Source organism: Stegodyphus dumicola, chromosome X2 (assembly GCF_044657685.1).
Source record: "Stegodyphus dumicola isolate Sdum_Otavi_A_Nest chromosome X2, ASM4465768v1".
Lineage (NCBI taxonomy): Eukaryota > Metazoa > Arthropoda > Arachnida > Araneae > Eresidae > Stegodyphus > Stegodyphus dumicola.
The window spans coordinates 38,644,169-38,660,246 of NC_140781.1; the positions used below are offsets into that span (position 1 = coordinate 38,644,169).

Below are 16,078 nucleotides of genomic sequence, written 5' to 3' on the forward strand. Positions count from 1 at the left end.
GAATTAAAGTAAAGCAAGAAACGATAGATAAAAAAGTAAATGTTAGCTCAAAAAAATCAGTCCAGCAATGTTAACAGTCCAAACGTGAGAGAGCAAGTAACAAGGGATATGAATAAATTAACCGAAAAGTAATAACCTAAATTAAATGAGGATTCATTAAAAGAAGAAATAGATATTTAAACAGCGGAAAATTAGGAATCTGCTTTGAAGATTTTCGTCAAAACTAAAATATATAATATAATGGCTAACAATCGAATTACAGTCTGTAACCTACGAAGCTCTCGGAAACTGACTTTGCGATAACGGCTGAAATCATGTGAGCTTACTACCCTATTGAAATTGGAAAGCACGTTCGGCTAGTTAATGGGAAGCTTCGGGATTCGAATCTCTGGGAAGGCATAGTGGATTGTCTCTCCTTTTCCGCTGCAGAAATACTAGAATGACAATGACGGCACAAAAATCACATGATCTCTGTCGTCTGGTGCTACTTTTCGTATCTCTAAATTCTTCTCTTGTTAATTTAGTTTAAAAATTTCTGGCAACAGTGCGTCAGGGTAAGTATTTTGCTGCTCGCTGTAATTTCTGCAGTTACTAAATTATACTGCGCGGCACGTTCTTAAATTCCAAAAATTTTGCCTCTCCTGAATTCTTTTGCCCAGTACCTACCCTAAATTCTAAATTTTTTTCATCTCTAAATTTTGCTAATTTGTGCTTCTCTAAAATTTTTGCCACCCCTAAATTCTGCCGCCTGGTGCTATCGCCCCTGCTTCACCGTCTCTGGCTTCCCGTTTACGCGGTTCCTTGTTTGCGTAATTATCAAATTATATCCTGTTTACTGTATTTATCAATTTTTATTCTTTCCTTGACCGTACTGTTTTTCTCTTTTCAGATAACAATAGGAGAAGTAACGCAGTTTCTCTTTTACAGGTTTAGAAGTGGTAGTAAAAAATGCTGATATATATATATATAATTTATCAGGCAAAGCAGTAATAACAATTTTTAAGGCGAGCTTACTACAATTTATATATATATATATATATATATATATGAAGCTTGTATTATCTTGGTGACTTGCATGACATCCTTTTTCCTGTTTCACCTGTTTTCTTTTTGAAACAATTTAATTATTTTTATAATTTTTCTTCCCATTTATGTCGATTGTAATAGATATTAACAAACGCCTCCTTACAATTCGGAAAAAACAAAATTCCTGCCTTATTATATTGATTTCTTCTCCCTCTCTTTTCAATACCGTTTCCGCTCCCTTCTTTTGCCTTGTAATTTTAGATTATAACGATCGACAAAAAATCGCGCCATACCCTGAATTTTCATATAGAGCATACTTTTAAGCAGCAAATTAAATAAAAGATTATATTAATGAATGTGTAAGGTTTATCCTAAGTTTTTAACAGTTATCTTTAGTTAAAGGTACTATCCTGTCCCTCCTAATTTCAGCTTACAATTTCCTACCAGAATGTGTTTTTAGAATCGCTTTTAATGCAAATGAGAAAGAGCGGTATTTAAATCGAAGTTCCGCTGACTTCGTTAGACAGTCAGAATTTGTGACTAGCGCAGGCCATTTGATAGCTTCGCCAGCTTAGTTGATAATTTAGGGGCCAACTACATAGAAATCTTTATTGCGTCTGCTATATCTTTTTAGTTAAGCATCAATTAAGTTTATTTCTCAGTACTTTGAGTTCAAGCAAAAGTGGAGGCTTTGCTGTACGCCCTGAAGGAGCCATCTGTTAAGTTCGTATTTTGAGAAATAAAGGATAATTAACCCTTCTTGAAATTTACATTTCTGTTTTCTGAGGTAAGCAATTATTCGCTTACCTTACACGAGGTTCCTACGCAGTTAGCTGTTAGATAAATGGTTGGAACTCCACAAATGGAAGCGTATATACGTATATTATATGTATGTATTTTCGGAAGTTGGTTATACTATATGCATATTAACATAGTCAAGTTTTGGCCAAAATATAAAATAATGAATACACTTTGAAAAAGTTTTAATTCGGCAGTTATATGATTTGAAGATGAGATCTTTAAGTTTAATTAGCGCTTTATATCGGAGAGTGGCAATTCGATTTAGCTTAGTTTATGCAGATGCATTGCAGTATATTTCCACGTCTTATGAGTTAATAAATTAATTATTGATTCTTCTTAGTGCTTATAAAAGTCGATTCTGGTATATAGTTGATGTTGATATTGGAGGAATTAATGGAATGTCTTTAAGTCTCACTTATAAATGTTCCAAATACTGTTGGTGTTTATACATGGTATTAATTCACGTAAGGTATATTTTATAAATGACTCCAGCAACCAATTCGAGTTATTTGCAGGAAGTATTTTTTAGTATTTATTTTGTTATGGTATTTAATTTGTTTAATAAAATTTCGAGAAAGATGTACTTAGAAGAAGGAAATTTTTCTTCGTATTTCTAAATAGAAAGCTGATAAATCACGCTTTTGCTTAGACTACAGTATCAAAGTGCAGTCAACGGATTACACGCTGCTCAGTATACAGTCTCTCTAGCGGGGTAGAAAAAAGAAAAAGAAAAAAGAAAGAAAAGAAAAAATCCTCCATAGTTTTTTTTTTTTTTTTTTTTTTTTTTTTTTTTTTTTTTTATGTGTTGGTGGAATTGTAGAAACAAGCTGAGAAATCGCCGTTATTTTTTTTATGGCATTCATATCAACTTTTGAACTATGGTTCATAAGTTCCTGCTCAGTAATAGGAAATATCCATAGTAAACTGCGCTTACATTTTGTTCTTTCATTGATTTTCATTTGATTTATGTTATTTTTTTTCTGTATGTAAAATCAGCAGACTGATTAATGTCTTGAAATCGCGCTTGTTGCATTAGCAGTGGATTTAAATTTTATTGCTTTAACTACCGTACCTTTTAAAGTTTCATAGATATTCTCATTTGCTCCTGTGTCTGAAGATTATTCCTTGATATCTCGTGTACGAAAAGCTGTAAATTTATTCTCTTATTAGAGTATGGTTTTATTTCACACAGAGGTGATGGAGTCTTACAGAAGGCTGCCAGGAAGGGTGAAAAATTAAATGAAGCAGTGACAGATAATGAACAATTAAAATTAAATAAAACACAAGCCGATAAAGTTTGATGGATAATGGGAAAGCACGCTGGAGCTATCTGCGTAAGGGGCGAGTGGCCTTCATGGAGAATTTCCTAAGGGAAACTGGCTCGTATACACGTTACATATGCGGAAAACCAAAAAAATGCTAATGCAGTCACCCTGTTTCTCTGGAATCGAACTCAAGTCAGAACTACCAGTGTTCAGAGATCTTACCGCTCGCCCGCTAGTGAACCTAAGAGCTGATAAGAATATTAATAAAATTGATTCATTGTAATAAATGAATATTAATAAATTGAAGTATCATACAAATTAATGAAAACAAGCAAACTGAAGTAAATTAAAATGAATTCATCAAAATTAAATGAAATAATAAAACAAATAGAAAATGAGTAAATTAATAGTAATTGTACATGATTCAGTGGCTAAAACAAGCCGATGAATATTTCGATCTGTTTCGTTTGCACTCACGTAAAAATTGCCTCTTTATTTTATTATTTTTATTTATTTTGTCTTCTAATCCATTTAAAGATATTTTGACCAGATATTATAAGTAGCGTCCGTAAACATGCCTCTCCGTCAGTGGAGTAGCGAGCATAACTGGCGCCCGGGGCAAAATACCTTTCTGGCGCCCCTCTCCCTCCGAAAAGAAACACAGTGATAAATCTTGTTTGGAGACCATTTGGCGCCCCTCTGCGAGCGGCGCCTGGGGCATCATGCGCACCCTTGCCTCCCCTTCGCTACGCCACTGCTCTTCGTAATGTGCTCGGGTTTTGACATGGGAGATTTTTATCTTTCAGCTGCTCAAGTTTTCCCTATAATTTGCTTTTGAGTGGGGAAAACAAAATGTATATTTTCAGTATCTAGTATCAATATAAGTTTTACTAATTGATAAATAAAATAGTGTACTGATAACCGAATTTTCTGTTAATATTGCGGTTCAGATGTAAAACAAAAAAACAAGCAACAAAATTCCAAGAATGGCACTACAGAAATGTATAGTGACTACAGAAATTGTAAAAACGTAATAATATTTAATGAGAAGTATTCAGACATGCTGCATTCAACAGCGTGCTCAGGTTGGTGGACCATCCTGCTCCGCCATCTGGCGGATAGTCAGAAAGTTAAAAGCTTACTCCTGACTATCTATTATTGCACCACCAAATATTATAAATCTAAATAAGAAATTTCCAACAACTTTTAAAAATATCATCTATAATGAAAATATAAGCACTATTAATTAATTATTTTCCGTTATTATTTGGAAAAGATCAAAATTGATTATATTTTAAATGGTCAAATAATAAAAAACTTGAAATTATGACTCATTTCTGTCAGAAGAAATTAAATCTTTAGAAATGAATTTGAACTTTAGATCTGCAGAAGCTGCTCATATTAATTATTAGCGAAACGTTTGAATCGTCTAATGGTCCAAATGAGAGCTTCTAAAACGTATCCTTCGATGGAAATAGTGCAGTTTTGACACTGGCACATTGTGGAAAATTAGTTAATTATATATTTCAAAGCCTTCGTAGTGCAGTTTTCTTGCTTCTTTAGTATAAATTTCGGGAATTGTAATGGTTTTTCGTTTGAGTTTGTTTTTCCTACAAATAATTCTTTCTTGACTAATGATTTAGATCTGTCAGATCGATAAAATGGCATATCTAAAATGGCAGTATCTTCTAAAATGGCATTATCTTTTGTCTTTAATTGCGCTTTTGCAGTTTTTGATTTTTTAATTCATATCAAATAAACTACATTTTCCTTATTTCTATTCAGAATTCGATGTTGACAGCTTTGATAAAGTTTTAATCTAGCGATTGTGGAAAATTAGTTAATATGACAAAGCCTTCTTCGTGCAATTTTCTTTCTTCTTCAGTATAAATTTCGGGAACTGGAATGTTTTTTCGTTTGAATTTGTCTTTCCTTATAAATATTTGTTTCTTGACTAAAGATATAAAACTGTCAGATTGACAAAATCGACTTTTATCTTTTATCTTAATCCCGTCTTTGCAGTTTTTAATTTTTTAATATCCAATAAACTACATTTTTCGTATTTCTCTTCAGAATTCGATATTGACAACCTTAATTAAAGGTTTAATATTTTTTCCTTACATTCCTGATATTCTCTAAAGCAGTGGTATCGAACTCAAATTGCACAATCGGCCAGATATTTTTTTTAACAAAATGTCAAATTTTATTAATAAAATAAGTAGTATTTTAACTAAATTTGAAAGTTCGCTTAATAAATATCTATTAAAACATACGTAATTAATAATAATGTTACTGCAAAGGGAAAAAAATCAAGTTTATTCTTCGAATACCCGAATCATAACTGGGGGCATGTTTATACAGACGGGGGGATATAGTGATGATGTAATGTCTGCATGTTCGGAGGCTTATTCTAGCCTTTTTTTCTTCTATGCCTTTGCTGGGAAAAACCGAAATGCATTTGATGGTTAGGTGCTCTTAAAATTGCCCTGATACAATTATTGACATTACATCATAAATTCGAGAATGCTATCCTGCCATCAGATTCAAGTAAGTGAAGCCATTGGCTCTTTAGAAATCCCTAGATCTACAGGAATTCGTCAGTGCCAAGAATTAACCCGAAGCCTATTGCAGAAAAATAAGAAAATTAGAATACAATGGATCCCTGGACACAGTGGCATCTATGGAAATGAATAGGCAGATTTCCTAGCACGAAAAGGTGCATCACTATTACAATCAAGCAACTCAAATATATCATTCAATAAAACTAAACATAAAACAGTCTGTGGAGCAAAGACATTAGTTGAAATTGTTAGATAGCATTAAGACGAAACAGTGGAAGGCTGAAGATCTCGCTTGCCTGCCAAAATATCCACGTCGTAATGCTATGACCTTTTTTCGGCTACTTGCAGGCCATGAATTCCCTGGGCGAACATCTTTACTGAAATGGTATATTTGCTCTACCATTTTGCGCACTATATGATCTTAAGGAACCCACGAACAGAGAGCCCCCTTCGTCGCTGTGGAGCATTTCTGGGTTATGTTTTCGAAACCACCCGATATTGGCGTGCCAGAGATAGTCTTAAGCAATGACTTCGATCACCACTATTAATATTCTGTCTTTGAACTTCTTGTTATATTTTGCCTTGCCATCAGAAATTAAAAATATATATTTATTCTCTATCTGAAATCTGAAGTTTGGTACCTGTAATGAATTTTTGTTGGTAGCACTTTGTAATTCAAATATATTCGCTGTTAAATTTTAAATTATTAGACTGATATTTCACAGAACTTGAAAATAATTTATGGGGCCGCCCAACCAATATAGCGGTTAGCGTCGCTGACTGCCGTGCCGAAAGACCTGGGCTCGAAGCCGGAGAAGGCATAGATGTTTGTGAATGTACAGTGTCCGTGCGGCATGGGGGGCACTGTAAATATGCGGCGAGCCGAAAGTCCTCTCGAGAGGTTAATGGTAGGGAAAGAGGGATGTGAGATCCTCGGACCCGTTCGCCTGGGGTGCTCTCCATTAAACTGAGCTAAATCTCCCTGTCACCTGTAAGGTGCTCAAGGCTGTTACCAACGGCAGGCATATCTTGCGCTTCTTGCCTCGAGGCATTTCGTAGGCTTGGGCTGAATATCCGTCAGACAAGTGAGCATCAGCAGCAACAACAACAATAATTTATGGCATCCTGGTCTCTTTCTCTTATTTAATAAACTTTTCTTCAACGCATAACTAAAAATACTAAAAATACGTATGTCTGTACATGAATAATTATGAATTTCTTTATTTCTTACACTTGACACTTGATGGCATTTCGATTCTGCTAAAGTTTGTAGTGTTGGAGAGAAATTACTTGAAAGTGTCTTCATTACGGATTGTAGATGCTCATCGATCACTCGGGCTCTTTCCAATTTCAATTCCCAAATAAAGGTTTTTGTTCTTGGTGCAAAAATTCTTAACTTAGTGTATTTACTTAGTGTATTTTGACAAGTACAAATAAAAAATAAATCTGGATCTTCATATCTTTGAATAAGACTTATATCACATTATAAATTAATTAGTGCCATTTATAGTTTTTCTGGTGCGTTATTCAAGTTCTTTTTTAATGGAAATATGAATAATGTAAACTTGGACTACAAATAACTAAAATCTTGAAATCTTTGCATCACCGTATTTGAAACAAATATGTAATTGGAATGTCTTCGCGGGCGATATAACAATGCTTGTGGAATGTGGCTCGCGAGCCGCCAGTCTGACAACACTGCTTTCAAACATCCGTACGCATTAAGAAATTTTAAAAATTAATAATGTAAATTCCATAAATACAAATGCCATAAATTTAAGAATGTGAAAGTTTTTTTTTACGGAAAATTACTTGTGAAAATGAATTTTAACTGCTTAGAGCAATTGCTAAAAAACGATAGCAAATATTTATTTGTGACGTTTTATAAATATTGGCTACCTCAAATTTGCAAATGAGATAATTTTTAGCAGCTGACATATTGTGAGTATATTGTTATAAAATGAATAAGAAAGGAAATAGCTATGAAACATTCTTATTTGCATGCACTTTCCCCATGAGTCTTTTGGTGAGCTAAGCCGCTGCCAGTTTCAATTTGGTTGAACGCATTTTCAGGCATTTAATTATAGTCGTGGAAATATTAATACTGAAAGCAGAAGTTAAAAAAATTATATTCCCAACAATTTCGTAACATCATGCATTTAAAGTTTCCTCGGTTTAAAGTAATACATTCATAATTAATGTAAAAAGCGATACCAAAGCATATTATACAAACTCAAGATCATGTTTACATCAAGGAATATTATACAAAAAATATTTATTACGATTCCAGCATAATTTACATTAGTTAACGTAAAGATTTGTGGAACAAAATTAGTAACATTTAAAAAATAATTATTTCATCTTAATTTCGTTGTGGTAAAATATATATGTTCTCCAAGAGAAAAATATTTTGCATAACATTTTTTCCAAATAGTGATATTTACTATCTCAATTGTGGTTATCAAATTATTTTTACTCTTTGTTTTCATTTAAAAATGCTGTTTTTTCGTTTTAATTAAAACATCATCATCGAAAATGAGTCAGCGGTAAAAAAAGATTCGTGATGATTTTGGTGAAGAAAAAGCACATAGTGGCAGTGGCAGACGTAATTCATGTTGTAGTGCAGTGGTGCCCCAACCTTTGGCCTATCGCGAGCGCGTTTCCAAAACATCAACATTTTTGTTAAACGTATTTCCAATCTTATGTGATACATCTGAAATATTAAGTTCCTGTTAAATGAATTAAGTCTGTAGAAATGGGTTTGAGATGAATAATAATATTAGTTGAACTTTATGGAAATCAGAGAAGCGGAGTTCAAAATTATTTTTCAGTGCATTTAGGTTTTCCGAGTATTTCTCTGTTTCAATTGCCTTGCGATTATTAATATGGCTTGGTAAATTCTGAAAATGGTTGATTTTTTTTTTCATCTGATTTATCCACAAATTTAACTTTATCTGAAAAGCAGTTACAGTCCCAGTCAATTGAAAAAGGGTTTTGTCTTTTCCCTTTAGAATTTCGTTCAGTTTGTTCAGTTTAACTATTATATCCGTGAGAAAATACAAATCGGATAATCAATTATTATCGTCCAATTCTTTATAATTTTCGTTTCCGAATTCCGAAAAACTGCTTCATTGGCGAAAGAAGCTCTACAAATCGTTACAGTACTTTTCCGCTGTTGAGCTATCTAACATCGGAATGAAGCAATAAGATTCGATATTCGCTATCATCAGTCAACAATTAATTATTTTATAACGTCTTGCAAGACATCTCTTATGACTATAAATGCTTACCATATTTTAACAATTAAGAATTATAAATGAATGGTTATTTTTAAAATATTTTTTGTTCATAGAACCTAATCGGGCTGTCGAGCACATACAAAACGATCGGCGAGCACAAGGTTGGGCACCGTTGTTGTAGTGGATAGATTGGGGGTTAAAAATCAATGCGTCCCAGCTAGCTTCAGAAAAGGTACTGTGCATTGTCAAAAATAAATATATTGTCCGATAAATTTGCACGTATATATAAGTTACATAAATTTATACATATATATAAATTTCCATGTATATATAAATTTACATGTATATCTATATAAAGAAGCATTTCAATGGGTACTCTGGCAAAACATGATCTTGATAATTGTATGTGGTCTATGATGAAGATGTCTGAGTTACTCCAAAACCAAGCTAGTTTCAAAACTGGTGTATTTGATGAAATGAAATATCGGGAATACGGATTTCGCCATGTTGCCACTAGTCAGCATTTCTCCTGTTGGATGAATTAAGTCTGTAGAAGAAAGCACGCCAAAAAAATAGTAAATTGAAAAACCTATCCGCCAGAAATAAACAAAGAAAGGAGGGGAAAAAAAGAATGACACTGAATTTCGAGTGCAAGCCCTTCAATAGTGATGCTAAAGAAAATAACTGGATCTCACCCAAGAAGCAAGAAAATACCCAAGATTTTACGGAAAACGGGTCTTTCACCATCCGACGGAAAAATATGCTCGCTTCATTTTTCTTAATGGAAAACTGATGGTTGGAAGTTCCTGTAGAAACAGAAACAGTAACACCAATGTCCCCAGACGAGGGGGAGGGGGGTATTTTTGCCTTTCATTTCTCCTAGAGCGGGTATAGAATCGACGATTCGGAATTGTTCACCAAATAATACATTTAATAATAGATCGAAAGCGAAGTTTCGGAACTGTTCACCAAATACCCAATTTATGAATTCGCTGGAATGTTATGTAAACATAAAATATGACTTTTACGGTGAGCTTTGCCGTAACCATGCCATCACATACTCTCAAAAAAACTGAAATAAAATTTTGCAACTTCCTGAAGAGAAAGGTAAGGTAATCAAAGTAGTCATCAGAGGTTTACCAATGTATGCGTTAGAAAAGGTATTTTTAACAACTTTAACTGCTAAAAAAATTACTCTTTTAAAGGTGAAACATTTCCCACGGAAGAGAGCAGGTATTTTAAAAAGCACAACTTTCTTCGGGAAACTGCCGCGAAGATATGAAGGTCTCAAAATTATTCTATGAAACATCTGGCTCACCAGCGGCCGGGTGGTAAAATCGCTAAACACTGGTAGTTCGGTCCGAGGTTCGAATCCCGCGAACGGGTTGGCTGCATGGGCGATTTCGTGGTTTTCCCCATGTGTAACGTGTATACGAGCCAATTTCCCTTAGAAAGTCCTCCACGAAGGCATCCCTCTCCTTAGGCAGGTAGCCGTAGTGTGCTTTGCCGTATTCTAAATACACCATCTATGAAACATCTAGAGCACTTCAGTGTGAGACATTGCTGGCTACAAAGCTGAGAAGATACTTACTTATACGATGCTATAGGGGCGAACGATTTGGCCAGTGATAGCTTGGGTGTTTTAAGTGCAAGTGCTTGAAATATGCTGAAAATCACCTCAAGTATATGTGTCAAAACAAAAATAAAAAGGGGAGAAAGGCAAAGGCCACTTCTGTTGAAAAGGATATCCTTGAGGTTTATAAGGGGGTGAGATGTCCCCTAAACGAAGGAACTCCGGGAAGGAGTGCACAATAAATAAATAAACAGAATACTTAGTGACAAGCTGCCTAGGGGCTGAAGCCTCCCTGCAGTTATTTCCGAAAACCTTAAGTGGAATGAAGTCAGCTGTATGCTTAAAGACTCTTCGTCTAACAGTAGTAAGATTTTAGAACTTTTACACGACTCCGAGGGGAATCATTTCATTCAGGAAATAATTTATGCAGCAGAAAGGCATAAAAGAACGATTTCTCCTCTTGTTAACTAGTCAAAACTATCGAAATTTTGATAAATATTGGCCCAGACTGTGAAAATTTGCACTCAGATCAACTTTTAATAAAACATCTGCGGTTCTCTTTCACTTCTTGTTCATTCTTTTTCACATAACAGTTTCATCAGTTTTTCAGAATGAAACATAGTCACATGATGTCATGAGATTCAGCTATCTCCATTTCATGATGTTTGATGATTTTACTCCTCTGCCAGCTACTATTTGTCTCTTTAACCCCTTAACTGCCGCGGGCGTATATATACGCCTTGCTCAGCCGATGCGTTAACTGCCCCAGGCGTATATATACGTCCTTCCAAACTGCTATCATTTGCTTTGCGCTGCTACACCTAAAATTATTCGCAAAGTTAACGCACCGGCTGCGCATCTGGGCGCATCTGGGGCAGTTAACGCATCGGCTGAGCAAGGCGTATATATTCGCCCGCGGCAGTTAAGGGGTTAATTCAATAGCTTCTGCTCATGGTTCTCTTTCCAAGACAAGTCTGTTTTTTATCTCTACTTCAGTTGGAATAGTTAGCTACTTCACCACTTTTGGCCACTGCTGACGCTAGGCTTTTCGGCTCGGTTGGCGATTTCAAATTTGGCGCCTTTCAGAAATTTTCTACTTTCCCTTTCTTTTCTTACAAGAAACCATTTTGGAGGGAGGGAGTAGAGAAGAATGAAACTATATATGAAAAACAAATCTATATTTAAATTTTTGTGGAATTCCTTTCAAATGTTCAGTTTGATACATGCGTAATTTTCATCTCCTAGTCATGCAAGATTTTCAGGCCTTTTCTGGAACATGTTCGTATGTACACGTTAGTTCTAATTTTAAGTATGGATTAAAAAATGATCATATGCCTTGATTGGAACATTAATAGGTAAAATCATTAACAAAATAATTAAGTTAAAAAATTAAATTATTAGATAAAACTATAGTTTATCTAATAATTTAATTTTATATTATTATTATTATTTATGTTATTTATTTATTTTACATTATTTTTATTTTATTAATTTTTTTAAATTTTATAATGAAGGTTTAGAGTTTTTAATTTATCCTTGTCATTGGTACCTCTTTAACAATATTACCTTGTCGGGTGGGCTGTAACTGCGCGGATGAAAATCCCCTCCCCGACCTGCTATAATCCAACTGCGCGAATCAAAATTTCTTTCCACCGTTGCCTACAGGGTTACAATTTAACTTTTTGATGCCCATTGTAGCCAAGATGAAAATAAAAATAAAGAAATAGAATTACATATCAGCAATCAGAAGAACAAGTAAAGAATATCTAACAAGCAAGCTAATTACTTGAATAACAGTAATAAATGGGAGAACTAACAAAGAAAATAAAAGGTATTGGTAAACATACACATTAGCATTGCAAACATCTTTCATTAATTACAATATTAGAGCAAAGAGTATTATAATAATATCATAAATTAAATAATTATAAAGCATACCAATTATATTTTTTATAAATTGCATCAATAATTGTCAAGATGTCTGAACTAGACTGGAAAATTTAATATAGTTCACTGATGTGCAAAAGATTATTCCGAATCAAAGTGTGTTAAAGTGTGCTAGAAATATTTTTCGTTAATTAAAGTAATCATGTGAATGTTTGCAGAAATTAATAGTAGTTAAATTTTTAAAAAAAAACTTAGCATGAAAACTAACACTGACGTATAAATTTTAAATAGATTTAAATTATTATGCTAAGAAGTTTTTTCTAAAATTTATCTAGAAGAAAAGAATTAGATAAACAGTACTGCAAATTAATATAATCAATCAGACCTCTCAATAAATAAAAGCTTATTTTTTTAACCAAAAACTAAAAATTGGGATGCAAAAGTTTGTGTAATATACTACTTGGAAATATCTGAACATATAATTAATTAGAAACGTACAATTAAATTAATAACAAGCTAATTAACAGTAACATTAAGCTTAATTTCATTCAATCTAAAACAAGCAATCGATCAGGAGCTCCGCATAACTGAAGTTTTATTGCTATTTTACGTAGATTTGCGTACAAAATAAATATTTGCACTTCTGAAACAAGTGAATAATATACTGATAGTCAACAGGAATTAAAATACAGTGGTTAAAAATATGACTTCTTGTCAGAAGGTATGCAAAGTTATCATAGCTACAGAAATTGAATGATTATAGAAAAACTCATAAAGTTAAGCGCTACAGTGTGAAAAGAAAATTCTGGAATAATCATGTTAAGCAAATTAGATGTAGAAATAATCCTTAATTTATTGATATCCACATAAACTCTATGCTTTTGGAAAAGGTTACATATAATTTGGACCGAGGTATCAATTATCGAATTCGAGTTAATTTCTTTCCTTATTTTTTCTCATTAAAGGGATTTGTAAAAAGATATGCTAAGGCAAAGGTGAAAATTTTTGCAATATTTTTAAATAATAAATTAAAAAAATATTTTTGCTTCATGAACTGAAATTTTTATGATACATTTTTACACAGTAAATAAATACAAAAAAAAAAAAAAAAAAAAGGAAGAGCTTGGGGGATTTCTGGTATTAGAAACTTGGGTCGAACTACCAGTGTTTAGTGACTTTTCCGCTTGATCATCAAACCTTTTGAAATTAGGCTGGACAATATATCAAAGAAAAAAGATGATACAGCACACGTAAGAACAAAAGTGGGCTGAATTAGAGATTTACATGTTTGATGAATGAGTTCAACTTATCTGTATGCTAATATGAAATATTAGGAATGTAGCATAAAAGCATCAGCGAAGAAGTCAATGGCAATCTAAATCATTATAATCTAAATGTATAACATAATCAATATCTGCTATTAATTTCAATACTGCTGAAAAAATTATAAATGAATTCTATTATAAATCACATGAACTTGTTGCATTATAAATTACAACAGTTAGAAATATTATTATCGTGATTTAGCGACCATCTTTGTTAACAAATAATTTCAAATAATTAATTTTGCAAATAATTCAGCCTGAAACTAAGTTAGAAAATAAGCTGCATACTGAAGATTAAGCTTTACCAAGGTGTCAAAAATATCTTCTCTTAACTAGAGTTATGATGCAAGAATTTGTAAAAATTATCATTTAAATATAAATTGGCATAAATACAATACAAAACATATAAATTCTACATACATGAAAACTTGAATTCAGTGCAAAAATATGTGAAAAAGGAATGGATAAAAAGAGAACTCAAAATCCTAAGATATGAATATAAGGGAGTTCGAATTTTTTTTTTTTTTTTTTTTTTTTTAATTATGAAAATTCTGCAGACGCTCATAATTATCAATTTATTAATTAAATGTGTATTAGAAATTAAATGTATGCCAAAGTACATCACGTAGAGTAACTGGAAAACAAAATAAATATTTAAACGTTTCTAGTATTAAAATATGGACTTTGTAAGAAAGTTAAATAACCTTAAAATAACTTCAATGATTTAAAATGGAAAGCTTAATAAGGCAATATATTGCAATAATATTAGTGTGAATTTAGAACCACTTAAGAAATCCAATTTTTAGATTTAATAAAGAGAATTGTTTAAATTAAATTAGAACTGTTTACCTAAAATGGTAAATTTGAAAGTTAAAACCAATCTGCTATCTAAGAAGATTTGTTCATATTTATCTAGAGACAAGAAACTTATTTAAGGTGCGCTACAAATCCGATATTTGATAGATTGGTTATGTATCAGTTGTGTGTATGTCATTAATCTATCAATTTTATTATTCAAAACTGATATACACTGGTGTAAGAAATTAAGAGAATTTTCATATTTGATCTACGATCTCCAGAACTACTGGACATATTTTAATAAAATTTGGTGTGAATATAGGCTGATATAATACAAACAAAATAAACATTCAACAGTTATAATAGACACACATGTTCATGTGTAACACTCATGGGAGTGTGAAAGTCTGAAACAGCGGTTGCAGAAGACACAAAAGAAATGGGTTAATAGGGGGTATGGTCCCCTTTTATAGCCGTACAGGCCTCGCAGCGTGATGTCATACTGGAAATAAGGCAGTTTATCAGTGCCTGTGGCAATGGGTCCCACTCATTCAGCAACGGTGTTTTCAGTTCCTGGATGGTTCTCGGAGGGGGTTGCGAATAGCAATTGCCCTCCCCAGAGCGTCCCAGACATGCTCTATAGGGTTGAGGTCTAGAGACCAGACTGGCCAATCCATCCGGCGAATATCCTCACTCTCGAGTAATTCGTCTTCCAGAAGAGCTCTATGTGGCCTTGTGTTATCGTCCTGTAAGATGAACTCGGGGCCCACTGCACCCGGGAAAAGGCTAACATAGGTCTCCAAGACTTAATCTCTATATCTCACACCAGTCACAGAGCATCTGTCAAAGACGTGGAGAGGTGTGTGGCCATCCAACAGGATGCCTATCCTGACCATTACACCGCCATCGCCATAATTGTTGATTTCGCGAACACTTTAGGCTAGGTAGCGGGTTCCTGACTCTCTCCATATGAAAGTACGACGAGAATCGGCTAAAACGGGACTTGTTAGTGAACAGAACGGTCGCTCATTGCTCCGTACTCCAATCACTATGCTGCCTGCACCATGCTAATCGGACTCTCCTGTCCGTAGACTTGAGCGGGACGCAAACAGCCGGTCTTCTGGCAAACAACCCTCTCTCATTCAGTCTTTTGGAAACAGTCACCTTTGTTACACGGGTACCTGTGGCTGCATGCAGGTGCCGAGAGAGCTGAGAAGCTGTAGCCCCTCTGTTACGCCTCGCTCAAATGGATAAATAGGGACCTTTTCTGGCCATCGTGGCTCTTCGACGACCTTGCCCAGGCTTTCTCTCGATGGATCCAGTATCCTGGAACTGTTTCCATAGGTTACACACGACGCTGGGCGTTAAATTTAACTCTCTGCATATCTGGACTTGCGATTGGCCTGCCTTTAGCCTCCCCACAATTCGCCACCTCATTCCATCATCTAAACGTTGGTGGTTTTTCATTTTTACTGTTCCGATGTGAATTTAATCGATTGTTGCAAGATAACACCAAAATATTCACCAAAGTGTGCTATCGAACGCAATTCGTCTTACCCTCCACACGCTTATAAAGCCTGTTTTTCTGCTGGCTCAGCTTACA

General features: G+C 34.0%; 1 protein-coding gene across 1 annotated transcript in view; it reads left to right on the top strand.

The window, feature by feature from the left end:
- Positions 1 to 16,078, top strand: part of LOC118186653 (uncharacterized) — a 45,713-nt gene that overhangs the window by 17,551 nt on the left and 12,084 nt on the right. The window lies entirely within an intron of this gene.